At 42.5% G+C, this 15,627-nt stretch overlaps 1 long non-coding RNA gene across 2 annotated transcripts in view; it reads right to left on the bottom strand.

Moving 5' to 3' along the window:
* Positions 1 to 15,627, bottom strand: part of LOC108446931 — a 29,650-nt gene that overhangs the window by 11,857 nt on the left and 2,166 nt on the right. For both annotated transcript variants that reach the window (XR_001862273.1, XR_001862274.1), the window contains exon 2: positions 8,087 to 8,187. This is a non-coding gene — a long non-coding RNA (uncharacterized LOC108446931). The remainder of the gene's footprint in view (positions 1 to 8,086; positions 8,188 to 15,627) is intronic.

The following is a 15,627-nucleotide window of genomic DNA, read 5'->3' on the forward strand; positions in this document are numbered from 1 at the left end:
ACTACCACCCCACATATTGATGTACTGAAGCATCCTGCAGCTCAAAATAGGTTTTTTTGGTGGTCCTTAAGGTTCTGCTTTTGTTGATGATATGCCTGACCCACCAGAAGGTATTTCAAAGGAAGCTCTTGGTGTCTTTCATGTGCTTGCCCCATTTGATGCCCCTTTGCCAAATTATAGAGGCATGGTCTTTGAAGCACAAAAAACTGTTGCCACTTCTCTGTATTTGCTTCCCTTAGAAGCTGTGGATGTCAGTCCAAGCTGAACTGTGGCACTAGGTGAGGCATAACCTTGGGATCACAGCTATTTCTTGACCCTTTATATACCTGTATTTTCTTTTGTACCCCCTTGTCCTGAGTTCTCTTTGTACAGTGCAGTTTTGTCAAGATATCCCCAAGCTCTCCTGCAGAATTTGATTTGTTGTTTTATTTTCATTGAGAAAGATGGGTGGGTGAGGAGGGAGGATGTTGATTTTTCCTGCATTAAAGCCAGCAAAGAAAAGAAGAAAGGATCTGAAACCTAAGGAAATTGCACCACTAATCATATTTTCGTAAGCTGTCCTCTGTAGCATTACAGTCACAGAGTATATTTATAATTTGGTTTATATGAGCAACGGTTTAAGTTAAGGGAAATTGGTTTCCTTTTCAAAATGTCATGTTTCTCATTTCCTCGCCGAATCTTGGGCTGCTCTGAGCTCATATCAGACTTTAAATCATTCAAAACCACACTCCATAATTAAAACGCTGTAAATTCTCATTAATCAATTTAGCAGGTTTGATTTGTTCTAAAACACATTAAAATCAAGCTGAAAGCTCACTGAAATTCCAGGTAGCACATACACTAGTGCAAGGCAAAGGAAAGATAAATCCACCACTACAGGAAGGCTGCACAGTGGTGGGGCTGGACTTGTATATTTTTATGCTCTTTCCTGACTAATCCTGGGTTAAAGGCTTCAGTTTTCAACGTTGTGCAATTTTTTTTCTTTGGAATTGAGCTTTTCTTTCTGGAATATTTAATGTTTTCTGTAGCACTCACAGCATCCAAGCATTCTCTGAACTCCTCAAACTTCCCCACGGACCATATTTTATCCCCTGTTCCCATCTAAACCTTTGTCTTGTTGGGTGAGGGCTCTGGGATTCTTTGTTGAGTGGAAATGGATTCAGTTCTGCTGCAGTTCACAGATGTGAAATAGATGTTTTGGACATTTCTCACCATGAGAGTGAGAAACAAATCACTGATTAACACAAGAATCTTGCACAGTCTTGTGACATTTGGTCTGGGGTTTGGACTTGTCCCGTTAGTAATTATAAGAATGTGATAAAATCACAGCGTATGAGAAGACATTGGGACAAAATCTGCTGATTCATGGATCAAAAATTCCAAGTTTCACAACACAGTGTTGGTCAGCTGTCCCTTCCTAAAGCCTGCTTTATGAAAAAATGAAAATAGGTGCCTTCACAGTGTTATGGAATTCAATGCTGAGGCTATATCCAACTGCTGGTAATGGTATTTAGATTTATTCAACCGGAGTAGTTGCCTTTAGATCTCCATAAGTGTTAGAGTAAGGGAAAATAAATTAAAATTATACCAAAGAGAAATAAAATAGGAAAAAGCTGACCCCTGGACCCCAGGGACATATTTGCTCACTGCAGTTCTGGTTGCAGAGGCAGCTACAGTAACAAACTTGGTTGCATAAGAAACAGCAAATAAAGGTGCCACCCTAGAGGGAACAAACATTAATATTTCAGAAAGGATATCTCCAGAAAAAAAAATTATATTGGGCCTTTTTTTGTTCAGTGTTCATTGCTGTTATTAGTGCAGGTAGAGCCAAAGCCAATAATTACACCTTATGAAAAGATTTAATGCTTTGCTAGAAACTTAACTTCAAGAAAATGTGGCGAGGGAGAAGCAGGTTGTAGAGGATGAGCACCGTTAATGCAACACTTCACGGAAAAGAAAAATGAAGTTTTCTTGGAAAGGCAGGGAGATCAGGGTCCTTGTGTGTTTCTATTAAATGGTGATAAAGCCCTGCTCTCCCAGGTTGTGGGACGTTGGCAGGCTCCTTGCATATAGATATCCCTTTTCCTGCCAGCCCTGGGCTGGATGAAAGCCCAGCAGTGCATTCCGTTAAGGAGCTTATTCATACAATTAAGTTTAATTGTCAGCAGTTTTGATACTTCAAACTAAAATGAAACCTGGCTCCATTTCTGCAGCTTAGATTCACCTGCAGCCTGGGAGAATTCTGATGGTATTAAAATTAGAGTCTTGTACTGCTAAAATGCCAGCCAGCTGCAGGGGTACATTCTGCACAAACAGGTTGCTTCCTCCCAGGCCTGAGGAACTGAGCAGCAGGTCCTCAACAGAGTCTATTTCTTTTTCTTAAGCAACAGCTTCTCAGGTTCTGGAGCATAGGGAGGGTGTTTTTCCTGCTCACGTTGGCTGTGTGGTCCTTGGTCCTCCCCCAGCTCCGTGGGCTTCAGGACAGATTTTTGAAAAGATAGACATACAGACCGTATTTCATATTTTCCTTAGGCTGAAGTATGTGACATTTTGCCATTATCACCAGCCTCATACACAGCGTGCTAATGAGCCTGAACCTCAGTGCTGCCCCCAGAATTAGAAGAGAAAATTTGAGCAATGCCCTACTTTTGCTGTTGCTTCCTCTGACACTTAACCTTCCTGATCTCTGACTCAAGAATTCCTGTGCTTTGCTCCTCTTTCATCCCTGGAAGTGTTCCAGGCCAGGTTGGACAGGACTTAGAGCAACCTGGGATGGTGGAAAGTGTCCCTGCCCATGGCAGGGGTGTGAAACAAGGTGGTCTTTAAAGTCCAGTTCAACCCAAACCGTTTGGGGATTCTCTGGTTCTGTGATTCATTTTAAATCAGGATCACAACAAATCAATGTCTGTGGTTTTCCAGTGTCAGTTTTTAGTTCAGGAATCTTGCTTGTGCACATTCTGAGCTGCCTGGGATGAGGATTTTTCACAGTTAAAACCAGTCCTGGCTCCCACACCAAATCACATGAGTGTTGAGACACCATCAAAGCTTTCCTTTCATGGAAGCATCAGGGAATTCATCATCTATCCTGGCCTGGGTCTTAGGGTGAGATTGTGACCATGACTGGACTGTTTGGCCTGGAGGATAAAAGCTGACTTAGCTGTTCTTTATTTGAACATTGATTTGAAGCAAAATGCACTCTCTGTACATGAGTGCCCAGCCCCCAGGCTGGAGACATGGATGGTGAGAGGCACAGAACTGTGGCAGAGGCTTTGTCAATCTCGTGACAGGGATGCTCTCATAAAAAGCAGGATTATTTGGGTAAAATTGCTGCCTTAAATTGGAGTAATGGAGGGTTTGAACCCGAAATTCTGTAATTTTGGATGAGTCTTTTAACACTTGGTGTATAAGACCAGAAGAGTTGTATCCTACTTTCCCTGCTGCCTAGTAAATGGTGGCAAGGTCCTTTTCTAGCTCCACCACTCTCCATTTATCATTCACCTTTTAAAGAATCCAAAACCAAAACGATGCATTTTGCTTCATTTAAATCAGTTTCACATATTCATACAAATTGCTTTAAACGCTGTTTCTGGGTGATCTTAATGGACTGTTCCTTTTTCCCCAGATCTCTCGTTATAATCATCCATCACAGCAGTGACCATTTACTTGTGCTTTACTCAACATCAACAGAAATACTTCAAGGAGCAGGAGTTTAGTGCACAGCCCAAGCCACGTTTCTGTGACATGAGCAGTGATTGGCAGGAGCAGGATAGCCACAACTAATCACATTTTGCAATTCATGGAAATTGTGACATTACTTAATCAGCTGCTGCCACAAGTACCAAAACCTTTGTCCTCCTTTAGAAACTAAATTACATGAGAAAGACAATTTCATCCGAGCTTTACCTGTCCATTACAGTGCTGCTGGATCATTAGACAGAGTAATTAAACATCAAGTAGAAATAATTATTATAATTACAGGACATTTGAGATTTCATTTGCTTTCATGAAATATGAGTTACATAAACTAATTCCTTTTGTAAGGTCCTCTCGTGATAGCAGTGAATGTCCAAACAGCTCCAGTCTTTGCCTGCTGATTTTGGCAGCATTATTGGGCCAACCTTATAGTAGCTATTAAAAACTCAAAAATTACCAACTATTATGATACCAGGATAGCCAAATGGCCTCTGTGTAGTTAGAAAATAGGAAATTACCATAGTAATTGTACTGGTTCTTTCTGTTCCTGCTCTCAGAGTGAGAAACTCTGGGAATAGTCCGGTATTTTCTCTACCGCACTGATTACAGCAAAAAATGTTCAGTTCCTGATGGCAACAGCCACTGCTTTTTTTTTGTTTGTTTTTTTTTTTAGTTGTATTTTATAATTTGTTTACAGCTGGATTTTGGTGCTGTGATGACTCTGTGAGGGTACTGAGCTAATTCAGCACCCAAGCCCTGCAGCATCCTCTCCTCTGCCTCCTCAAGGAGCGGTTTGCTCTTGGACTCTTCCTGAGCTGTGTTCACTCCAGAATCTTTGCCAGCGTGGCTGAGGCAATCTGAAGCAGCACCACTGAAATATTTCACAGTGAAATGCTCTTTGCAGGTGAAGCTGTTGAGAGGAGTGAGCTGGCTCCCAGTGAAGTGCAGGGCAGCTTCCCCAGGGACACCAACGAGCGTGTTTTTCTGCAGCTAAACATGAGATTGCTCTGACACGTGCACAGAAAAATACAGATTTTGCCAAAAGACTGCATTAGGTCTGGACACTCACACTTATGCTTGTTACTTGCTTATTTACCTCATATACCAGGTGACAATGTGCTGGATGAGGCATCTCATTCACAGAGCCCTGCCCTATGAAGGCATTGCTCGTGCAAGAGCAAAGGGTGTGTGTAGTAAGAAAAAGTGAAAGAAATGACACAAATATCAAAAGCACCATCATAATGCTATCTTATAATTGAATTTCTCCAGAAAAGAGAAGGTGTCAGACTAGTGGGGATCCAAGGCAATATAAAGGGTAGAAATGAACCAGAGAGGTTTTATTTATGTAAAAAGTTTTTAAAATAGGGCTGTGTCTTGGCTAAACAAATGCTGCAGACCTACATCCAGAGCACTTGTGAACAGACATTGTGAGTATTTCTTTTAAACACCCCTCCATCAGTTTGTGGCTGGAGAATACTTTGCATGCAGGGTACAGGGGGAAGGATACAGGCTTGAAAAAATGTCCAGAAAACACCACCAGCAACAGGGCAAAGTGACTTTATATTGTTTAATCTATCCTAGACAAGTTAGCAGCAAAAGTCCCCAAACTCAGCAGGATTTGCTTCCTGATTTTGAAGCAGCAGAGCTCCAGGGTAAAGGTAAAGGTGTCTCCCTGGGAGCAGTGGCAAACTGGGCAGGGGGCACCACTGGGGATGGAGGAGGTTCTCTCTTCCCTCTTTCCCCTGACCCACGAGCCTGGATACCTGGAATGCATTTTCAGTTTGAACAAGCCTTCCTATCTCTTCCCTTTTTTCCTTTTCAGGGCCGAAACTCAAATCAGCCATGGCCACCCCACCGAGCTGCTCCAGCCAGGATTTGCACCAGCTGCCCTTTCAAATGGAAATAAGTACAGAGTGGCCTGTGAATACAGACTTCTTGAAAGGGTTCCAGGATTACATTAAAGCGGCCGATTTGGGCACAGAAGATCAAAAAGAAAGTCACAGCCAAAGTTTACCCAGGTTTCCAGGGAGCAACCTAATAAAGAAGAATGAATAATACCCAACGAGAGGCTACGACTCCTATTAATTCATTTGTTTACTCGGCTCCCAGAGAAGCTCCTGCCACATTATCCTGCAAAGGAGGCTCAGGTGGCTTTTTATTTGCTTATTTAAACGCCTTCCCCACCTTGTGCCGAGTCCCGGTGGGTTGTGAATATGCCAGGAGGATTCTGCTACTGTTATTCCCTTGTATGTCTGAGTTTATTCAGTTCTCCATGGGATTATCAGGCAAGGAAGAAGATAACAAAGAGGTCCATTGTCTACAGGTAGGAGAATAGACACATTTAAAATGAGTCCAGCATCTCCACAAAAGTATTTAGCTCTGGCTAAATGTATTCCTTCTCCTCATGTAATGAAACAGGAATTAGAAACCATCATTGAGAAACCAAATTAATGCAACAAGTTACTGTTAATGCATAAACTTGGCAACCTGTTTGTCCTATGTTTCCCCTATTCAGTTTCAAATGTACATAATTAATTATTGCATTTAATCTCCGTTCTCCCTCCAGCCTGCAGCATCAAACCAGCACTTGATGGTGTCAAAGCTCATGTCAACCTAAGACAAAAACATAGATGGGATCTTGCTGTATGGTTTCTAGGACTCTTTGGTATAGTGATTAAGATGTAAATGGAAAGAAATTAATTGATATAAGTAAGTCATTACCAGCACCATCTATTAAGTATAATCAAAATCAGTGTCTACAGGAGCTATTGATTGCCACGTGCTTTTGTAAGTGTAATTATAGCATGAATTGTCTGTGCATGGCTGGGCCTTTCATTGTTGTAAATATCCAGCTGAAGCAAGAGATTAAATTCTGTACAAGCTCTAGAGTGCCTGCAATAAGTGTGAAACCTTTGCTTTCATTCGTTGCTGTGCAGATTTAAATAGAGTATGAAGGAATATTTTTCGGTTCCCTCAATTGGATTACAGGTCTTGTCATATTTGTGTGAGGATAACAATCTCTAGACTGTGAGGCAGCTTTATAACCAGACTAAAACCAATCTGCAGTCTCTCAGGTCATATCTGGCAGTGTCCACCAGCCTGGGCTGCTGCAGAAGAAGCCAATTCTGCAAAACAGATGGGCAATGGCATATGCAAAATTTAACTTCTTGCAAAAATTCTCCAATTTGACCACAGGATTTTTCCAATACTTAATACAGGAGGATTTTGGTCCCAGTAAATTTGGAAGTGCTTCAAGTGCAAAATCACTGCATTTCATTGTTGCTTATGGCACATTTTGGCAGCTGTGATCAGTATTGAGCATTTGCAGTCACGTTACTTCAAAATCTGACTCCGTGTCTCATCTGGGGTATTTATGCCATAAGGAAAACAAAGACCTGATTGTGCTGATTCACCCCTTTGAAGGCAATACCAAGAATTATGATATAAATAGCAAAATACAGTAGGTGATCACAATGGTTGATTAGAAAAGTTACCTAATTGCACCTTTTTTTTTAAAAAAACTTGTTTTTAAAAATCTGCTTCTGCTTTTCTCACTTTGCATACAGTGTGGGGCCTTGATTTACTTTCCCTTTGCAAACTCCTTGCAGAGCATGAGAAGAGGTGGGGGCTGGCAGCCTTAGGTGGGTTTTCAGTATCAGACTATAATCTGGAATTATTTCAGTGTGACCAAAGGCTCCATAGTTGTGTGGCTGAGCTGCTTCACTTCACCCAACCACTGAGTCACATTCTGCAGTGAGAAAATTAGAACCGAGTATCAGGACTCCAGACAGATAATATCACTCTCAGATGGCTTTTTAGCCATACTAGAAGATAATTTTGGAACCTTTTATCTTCAGTGTTGGTTTTCAAATGACAGCTGAAGTTCACTGGAGAGGCAAGGCAAGGAAACCTGCCCAGCTACTGTGGGTGCTGCCTGCTCTGTGCATGGGAGATGTCATTCTCCTGCTCCACCACTGCTCAATCCTCCTGCTTAATTTTTATTAAACAAACCTTAGATATTTATTTTCCTTGATGATATTGCTCTTATCCATAGCTAGTGCCAGAGATGCAATCAGTTAAGCTGGAAGGGGATGGACACTTGCTCTGAACTTTTTTAGGGCACTGGTTCCTGTCAATCCAAGCTGGACTGAGCTTCACAAGCAAAGAACAAATGTAGGTTGTCTGAGAAGGGTTTCCAAAGCTGTTTCTTCACCCTCATCAGCAAATTTAGAAAGAAATTTGAACCGAATGTGCTCAGCTCTGGGAGTTGCCATGGTTGCAACACAGACGATCTAAATGTGGGAGATTATATAATCAGACAGAATGACTATTTATACAAAGAGTTTAATTTAAACAAAAAAAGGGAGAGAAAAGCAAATGTGCTGTACAATACCTGACTTTGTCCCTATGGCAGAGCTGCAGGAGCACCAAAGGTGTTAAATCCCAGGGCTCACACACTTCTCCTTTGCAAGGTGTTTATAATGTGCACTAAATCTAAAACAAAAACAAGAAAAGCATGAAGTGAAAAGTAGTGTAGATTACAAAGATCCATCCAAGCCAGAAGGAAGCTGTTTATTATACCTGGGTCAATGGCAGTGTCTTCTTTATGGAAAGTCCTGTAAACTTTTAAAGCACGGTGATGTGGATGTCCTCCTCTGGAAGGATTATCTGGTGTAATACTATCACAGGGACTGATGTGTCTTCCCTTGAAGAGATTTAACATAGGGGAGCAGATTCTATGGCTCATAAGATGTTACCTATACATGGTCATGTCATTCTTTCTGGTCCAGCTCTTGTGCTGCTCCCTCGAGGCTGCTTCCTTGCATTTCCCTCTCTTGCACATCCTGGGCTCATCCACGGATCAGAGACTGGCTGGAGTGAGATTTCACCCCTATAGATTTCCCTTTAAACAGCTCCTGGGGGTCTATAAAAATGCTGGAGCTCACTAGGGATTTCCCCACAAGGTGCTGTTACCTACAGGGTGGTGAGGAGCAAGGTAATAATCATTAATTATGGGCAATGCAGGCAAACAAATGTGGCTCAGGGGTAACGAGGGTTGTTTTCCTGGAGCTTGGGCTCACCTTTGGTGCTTACAGATTAGACAGATGTGAACAGATTGCTTTCATATTTTTACATTATAGGACAAGTGCTCCCACAAGATCCCCTTTAATGCCCGCTAATGGGAAGCTGGAAGGAGCGTGTATTTATTAAGCAACTTTTTGGGGTGGGGGAACTTTCTGCCCAGTGACAGCAAACACTGAAGCAACCAAACTAAGATGATGCTGCATTCTGGCATCAATCAGCTGAGCCATTAGTCTGAACAGTGGGTGTTTCTCCTCCCTGCCTTTTACTTTCTGTGATGACAAACTTTCCATGGAAGTATAGTTCTGCTCAAATGACGATGAGAAATGGGCTGGGGAACTGCAGGGAGCAAGGGTAGAAGAAAATCTCTACTGCAGACACAAAAATGTTAAGGTTGCACAAGTAAATCCAGTTAGAGGAGAGAGATATACAGCAGAACCCATCTGTCCATCAGGCCATGGAGGAAATTGCTGTTCTTTTTTCATCCTTTACTGATTTTCCAGGTTTTTTAATTACCTTGCAGCATAGTGTGGACATACTGAGACTGTGGTTTGAGTATGAATGAGCTTTTTTCATTTTTAGAGGAGCTGGTGGTTGGCACCTGACCCCAAAACCCAGTGCTGGGGCTGGCATAACTTCCCATCATGGTGAGTGCTGAGCTCTGGTTTGCAGTGGGAGGGTTGAGCTCCCCATGGGTGCAGGGAAGATCACAACTGCTGTCACTGCAGGGCTCTTTGGGGAGGTGGCTATGAGAGGAACACTCAGTCCTGCAAGGAAAATAAAATTGATGTTAGGCAGTTTTCTCTCATGATTTGGGCTGTTGTGGGAGCTGGATCTTGTGTTGCTGCTGAGAGAGATCTTGGATGGTTGCAGAGTGCAGAACACACACAAAGTCCCTTTGGTAGGACACCCTGCTTTTTTCTCTTCACTTCAAATCCCATAGTGTGTGTCTCTTGCCATTGTAAGGTTCACCTCTTCTGTCTTTCAGAGTGAAAAAAGGCTTGCAAATGTTGGCCCACTTCTGTGAAATTCTTGATTTTCATTTTAAGGGAGTACAGAGAGAAAGCTTGTATTTATAATTCAAGCAGGGAAGGCAGATTCTGCTGTGTTTCCAGGCTAAAAGCACGGTGTGAGAGAGGCCTTGCAGCAGCCCAAAGCAGGTTCCTGCTGCTCTGCTATAAATCTCAGCAAACAGGGGTGCTGCAGCCAGAGCTCTGCTTTCGCACAGGCTGTTGTCATTAGAAAATATGAGGATTTTTCAAAGGTGAATAATGCTGCTCTCCCACACCCCGAGGAGCCACCCGCTCGCTGTCTGCAAGGCCATTCCAAAGGAAGGGATAGGTGAGAGCTGGAGAAGCTTCCCTAGGGAGCAGGGCACTAGCAGCTTCCCGTGGTCAGAGAGCTGGAGGTGTGCACAACCTGTGTCCAAGTTAAATATCTGCTGGTTTCCTCTCCTGTGGAGCCTCTTAGCTGAGAGCTGTAAACACTGCTACTGCAGGCAGACTGCTCTGTCCACCCTTCTGCCCCATCCTTCTGGGGAGATAGCGAGGGGTCACAATAACTGTGAGAATTGGTCTTTCAGAGAGGTTACTGGGTGTGGGAAGCATTTCCCGTCCACTTGTGGTCTGTTGGGCCTCTTAACTGTGAATCTGGACATAGTCAAGGAGAAGGTCCTTGCTGCAGGTGCTCTCTGCTCAAAGTCTGAATGGGGATAGTTTTCTGGTGCTGTATCTCATGCACATCCTGAAGCACATCTCAGACAGCCCCTGCTTCCTTCAAACCTGTTTTGCAGGAGGATGACTCTGGCACTGCTCCTCTGCCTTCCAACCTCCTTTGAACAACAGCTCTGGGTTGAGAGAGATGAAGTTAAAGGACAGATGAGACAGTTTTAAGCCTCAGGGAGGCTTATTAAGCTTGTCCCACCTCCTGTTGAGATTCCCATGGCCCAGTCTTTGACACATAGTGGGATGGTCACCGAGGAGGATTCCCTGCCCTGAGCTTCAGAGGTCCTTATGCATCTTACTGGACTGAGTGAGCCCTGGCTCCCTAGGGAGGAGGGAATGCTTTTCCAGGGTGATTCACCTCTCTGCTGAGCTAACACTGTGAGAACCACACTCTAAAAATACTTATTTATTTCCCTTGACTTCAAGTTGGCTTGCAGAAGTGAAGACATTTCCTTTTGGGCAAAGAGTCCTTCCCTGATGGATCAACAGGTCCCTGAATTTGATGTGTGAATGTCAGAAATTTACACACTGAGATCCTAGATTCAGTTATTTGAAAGTGTTTTGATGTGTTCTGTATTGAGGTCTAAGGCTGCATGCCTGGCATTGATTTAATTTCAGACTTTCTTTTTCATTGGGAATCTTCCCTTCAAGCTGTCATGTTTATTTTACCATTCTCCAAATCCTATTCACTTATACATGTTTCCTTAGTGGCATTTCTGGGATGACATGGGATTGTACCAAGGTCTTAAGAGGTCTTTTTTCATCTAGCCTTTTATCTTTCTAAAGCTTCATGTTATCTGAGAAGTACTTCAAACTGAATCTCACTGTCCTCTCATGTCTTCTAAGTAAAAAGTATGAAATAAGCTTAGTCCAAATCCCTGGAGGAATATTTTCTGATTGACAAGTCCTTGCAAATATGTCCTGGGACCTGTCTGTTCTGCCTAATAAATCATCATTAACTCTCAGCAGATGAAGAGAGATTCTCTTCATCTGACAGGGTATCAATTCACTTGCCTTAATGTATATAAGGTTTTAGGTCTCTCCCCCAGCGGTCTCCAAGAGAGGCTTTCTGTCAAGTGAAAAAATGGGATTCGGGCAGCAGAACTGAGCTGCCAGGTTTGCCAGTGATGGACGACGCAGGTGGGAATGCAGCTCTTTCCTCCTCTGCTTTATTGATCCTCTGGCTCTGGCCAGTGCAGCAAAGTTTCTGCAGCGCTAAAACCAAGCAGAAAATGAGTAAGGGGGAGACAATGGCCTAAAGTCAGAGTCAAAGCCTGGCTGCTCTTGGGGAGAGCTTTTAGGAGGCTGTCAGCAATGTCACCTCTGACTTGGGCCAGTGCCCAAGGCCTCACAGGACAGAAAGTTAGTCTGGCACCAACCCACTGATGGTAATACCATGTGGAAGGCAGTTTTCCATTCTCTTGATCATCATCTTATTTAGGCACATCAACAACAAGCTCTTCACAAGCAAATCAAGAAACTGATATATGGCAGGCAAGATGTGGTTTCATTGTTCACTGTTGGCCAGAACCTTCCCATGCTTGAGTTGAGAGGCTTGCTCTGGTTGGTGGGCTGTGCCACACGTTATCTGCCCTTCTCTCCTGGAGTTCCTCACTTCGGCTGTCCAAAATTTCAAAGATGAAATCCAAAGCCCCAACTCACCACGTTGTCCTCCTCTGCCTAGGCCATGATTCTGAAGGAGGCTGTTTATGTGCTAATAAATTAGAAGTAATCCCCAAAATGTGCTGGGACATTACAAAATAATAAAAACCAGAATAGTTACAAAGTACACGAATTCTTGCTAACATCAAACACAATCCAGATATTTCACTAAGGCCTTAGTTTTCTTTTGTTATCTTTCTTAAGTATTTGTAAAGTAAAAAAGCTACTCCTATGTATAACTGCAGTTCACATTCTTTTGCATTTTTCCTCATAAACACCAAGATAAAAAAAAAAGAAAAAGAAAGATTTAAGGATTCTTTAATTTAATCCTTTCCCTCCAAGAGCTCAGCTATAAAGAAATACACCAGACGGAAATGTTTTAATGCACTCACAGAAGTGGCAATACTGAAATCTCTGCAGTATTTTAGTCATTGTGTTTGAATACCAGGATCCTGCTTAGAAAAAAAAGTAGTTTATTGTCTATTTGTTGGCTTAGTTGCTATGGCAGAGAGTTCAACGTGAGTGGCTCTGTGGGGAGGCAAACACCTCCTGGTATTTGAAATTGGGTTGTGGCCTTGGAGGAACACAACAGAATTTGTGCTGTCCATCAAAAGAGATGTGTGGGGAATATTCTGAGAAGAGTCCAGGACTCTCCCAAGATTCTGATATCCCAGCAGAATGTTAGTGCTCCCAGATCCACAGGGACTATGAGAGTACCAGGGGAAGTCAGATAAAAAGGCTGAGTTTGTTGAGATGAATTGTCTGGAAGTAAGTAGACACAATTGGGTGTTTTTGCCCAGCTGGGGTGAGAAGTTGGGGCACGGAAAAAAATTCCTAAGAAACATGTAGCAGATGCCACCAACCAGGAGAAGGAAAGATGAAGAAAAGAAAATTATTATGGTTGAGGCTGTAATGAAAACACTCTGGGTGTCCAGATAAAGGAATCTACAGAAAAGTAAAAATCACAGGATAGTTTGGGTTGGAAGGGACCTTAAAGATCATCTCATTCCAAACCCCTGTCATGGCCAGAGAGACTTTGCACCAGACTGGGTTGCTCCAAGCCCCGTCCAACCTGAGCTTGGAATAGTTTTTTGTTCTGTTAATCACTAAATTGTGTGTCATTGAGTGCAAACAGGATTAAAAGTTCTACTCAAATATTTCCATTCTGAATGTGCAACTATGGGAATAGTCACCCTCTTAAGATTGTCCTAGATGTAAATCAGGTCCTTTTTAATGTATCTACACAACTTGCTTTTCAGTCTTCCCCATTCCACAGGAAAGCTGAACTTTTGAGTCTGTTCTCCTTCCTAGCCTTGACTCTTTCAAAAAAACCCCGATTATTTTTATTGTCTGGTCCATTTTTTCAAGCTTTTGACAAGGCTTTTGAAAGAAGCTACTTGAAATCTGTGCTAACATAGAAAATAATAATAAAACACCTTTATCCCTCAAGACTTTGCCCAGTTTTTAGGTTGTGAAAGCATAGCTATGTAAAGGTGGCATTCAGGGAATTGCTGCCTGCACTGCCTCTGGGGATTGAAGGAAAAACAGGGCTTGGGGCATGGAGCAAAAGACCAAAGAAATGTGCGGCAAAAGGCCACCAGCCAGCAGATGGAAAGATGAAGGAAGGAAAATTCAGCTACTCATGAGGTGGAGGCTGTGATATAACGAGTCTGGGTGCCCAGATAAAGGAGCCATCAGTGGAAAGTTAAAATAAGTAGTTAGAATCAGTCATCACTGGAGCATCAGTGTCAAGAGTCACCAAACAAAGAGCAGAGCCCTTTTCTTTCTTATGTCTGGCAAGTGAAGGAGGTGTTGGCTTATAAAAAGGAAATTTCTTAGAGTGCCTTCCAGCACTCAGCCCTGAACCACTCAGTGCTTGGCACTTCTACAGCGCCTCTCACCTGGGAAAACACTGAGTGAGAGACCTCGTAACACTTTTGTGGTGTGAGGTAAATCACATCATCCTGAACGTGGCCCTCTTGTTGGATGGACTCTGAGCTGCTGGAGTGCCAGAGGACTGGGGTTTATCCAATTTCTCAGTCAGACAAAGCAGAAGGAAACAACCCTGTGGAATAAGAAGTCAGGAGTTCTGCTCCTTTTTTTATTATGGCATGTGTCATAAATTTACAAAGGGTTCCCAACAGCACGAACACTGTCAGGCTTGTTACAGCATCACGACTTGTTTATGGCTTGGTTAACTGCACACACACACATAAAATCTACCACAGTTGTGTGGAATTCATAGCAGAAACTAACATTAGTTACCTCGTGAACTTTGGTTTATTGTGATCCTAAATTAGGTCTCTCTCTGTAGCTAAGTAATATTCAGTAATTTCAGTGTTCTGCAAGAGGTTAACCAAGTGTTGGTGTCTTAGTGCAAGCAGGGGCTGTGTTTTCTCATGGCCTGTTACAGAACTATTGCATCTGTTACCTTTCTGTTGATAGCAGATTCAGAAAACCTGGCCAGTTTCCAGAGCAGTACCTTTTTTTCATCACTGTCATCTTCTGTCAGTTCATCTCTCAGTCATAAAAATTTTAAAACAAAGTCTACTGTCTGTTGTTTAATATTCCTTCCATTAGCCATGCCCTGCACTTTCATTGCAGGCACCTGACGTTAACTTTTGGCACAGATAGTGTTTTACAAATTTTTACAAATCTAAAATACCTTGCTGACACTACCTGACCCCCCAGGCACGCTTAGGAAATTGCCATAACTATCTCTATTTTACAGAAAAGCTCTAAAGGAGACTCAGACAGAAGCGATACCCCAATTTTCGTTCGGGGACCGTAATTTAGGTGCCTTGTTAGTTGTGCTCTCAGCACTTCAGCCTGAATTTTACTGCTGTTAAATAATCAACTCTAACAGGATACCTGTGTGCTTTATTCTCCTGGAAACAAGGCATTGTGAGCAGGATGCCCCAAAAGGATGTGCACACAATAGCAATTTTAGCCCCTTTAAAAACTGAAGTTTCTCTCTTGAACAATAGACAAGGACTTAAGAAGCCTTGCAGATCCTCTGCAGGAATTTCAATGTGCTTACAACTTTTTTATTATCTGGCCTTCATATCTTTTTTTATATTTTTATTCCTGTCCTTCATCTGTGCTGTTTTCCTGCAGTAATTTCACGACCTTCTGGTGAGGTATGATGTGTCCCAGCTAGTGGAGGTCTCGTTCCTTGGTATTGACTGTGCTGTGTTATTGGAAACCTGTGGTTCAGTTTATAACCCATCATATTTTCCCTGTCTCTCTCCAGAGGAATAGTGCTTCTGATTAATTTTATTAGTGGGTTTATTTCAGTTCAAAATGAGGCGTGGGTTTCCAAGTGACAGAAAATAGTCCTTTTCTTAGAGTATAACAATGTAGTTCAGAGAGGCATTATCCAGAGAAAATGAGAAGATTTTAAAGGTTTCTTTAAAGGAAGAAAATTTCAGGCTTGATTAAAAACAGAACTGAAGGGAGAAAGAAA

This window comes from Corvus brachyrhynchos, unplaced genomic scaffold, assembly GCF_000691975.1.
Source record: "Corvus brachyrhynchos isolate BGI_N302 unplaced genomic scaffold, ASM69197v1 scaffold125, whole genome shotgun sequence".
Classification (NCBI taxonomy): domain Eukaryota; kingdom Metazoa; phylum Chordata; class Aves; order Passeriformes; family Corvidae; genus Corvus; species Corvus brachyrhynchos.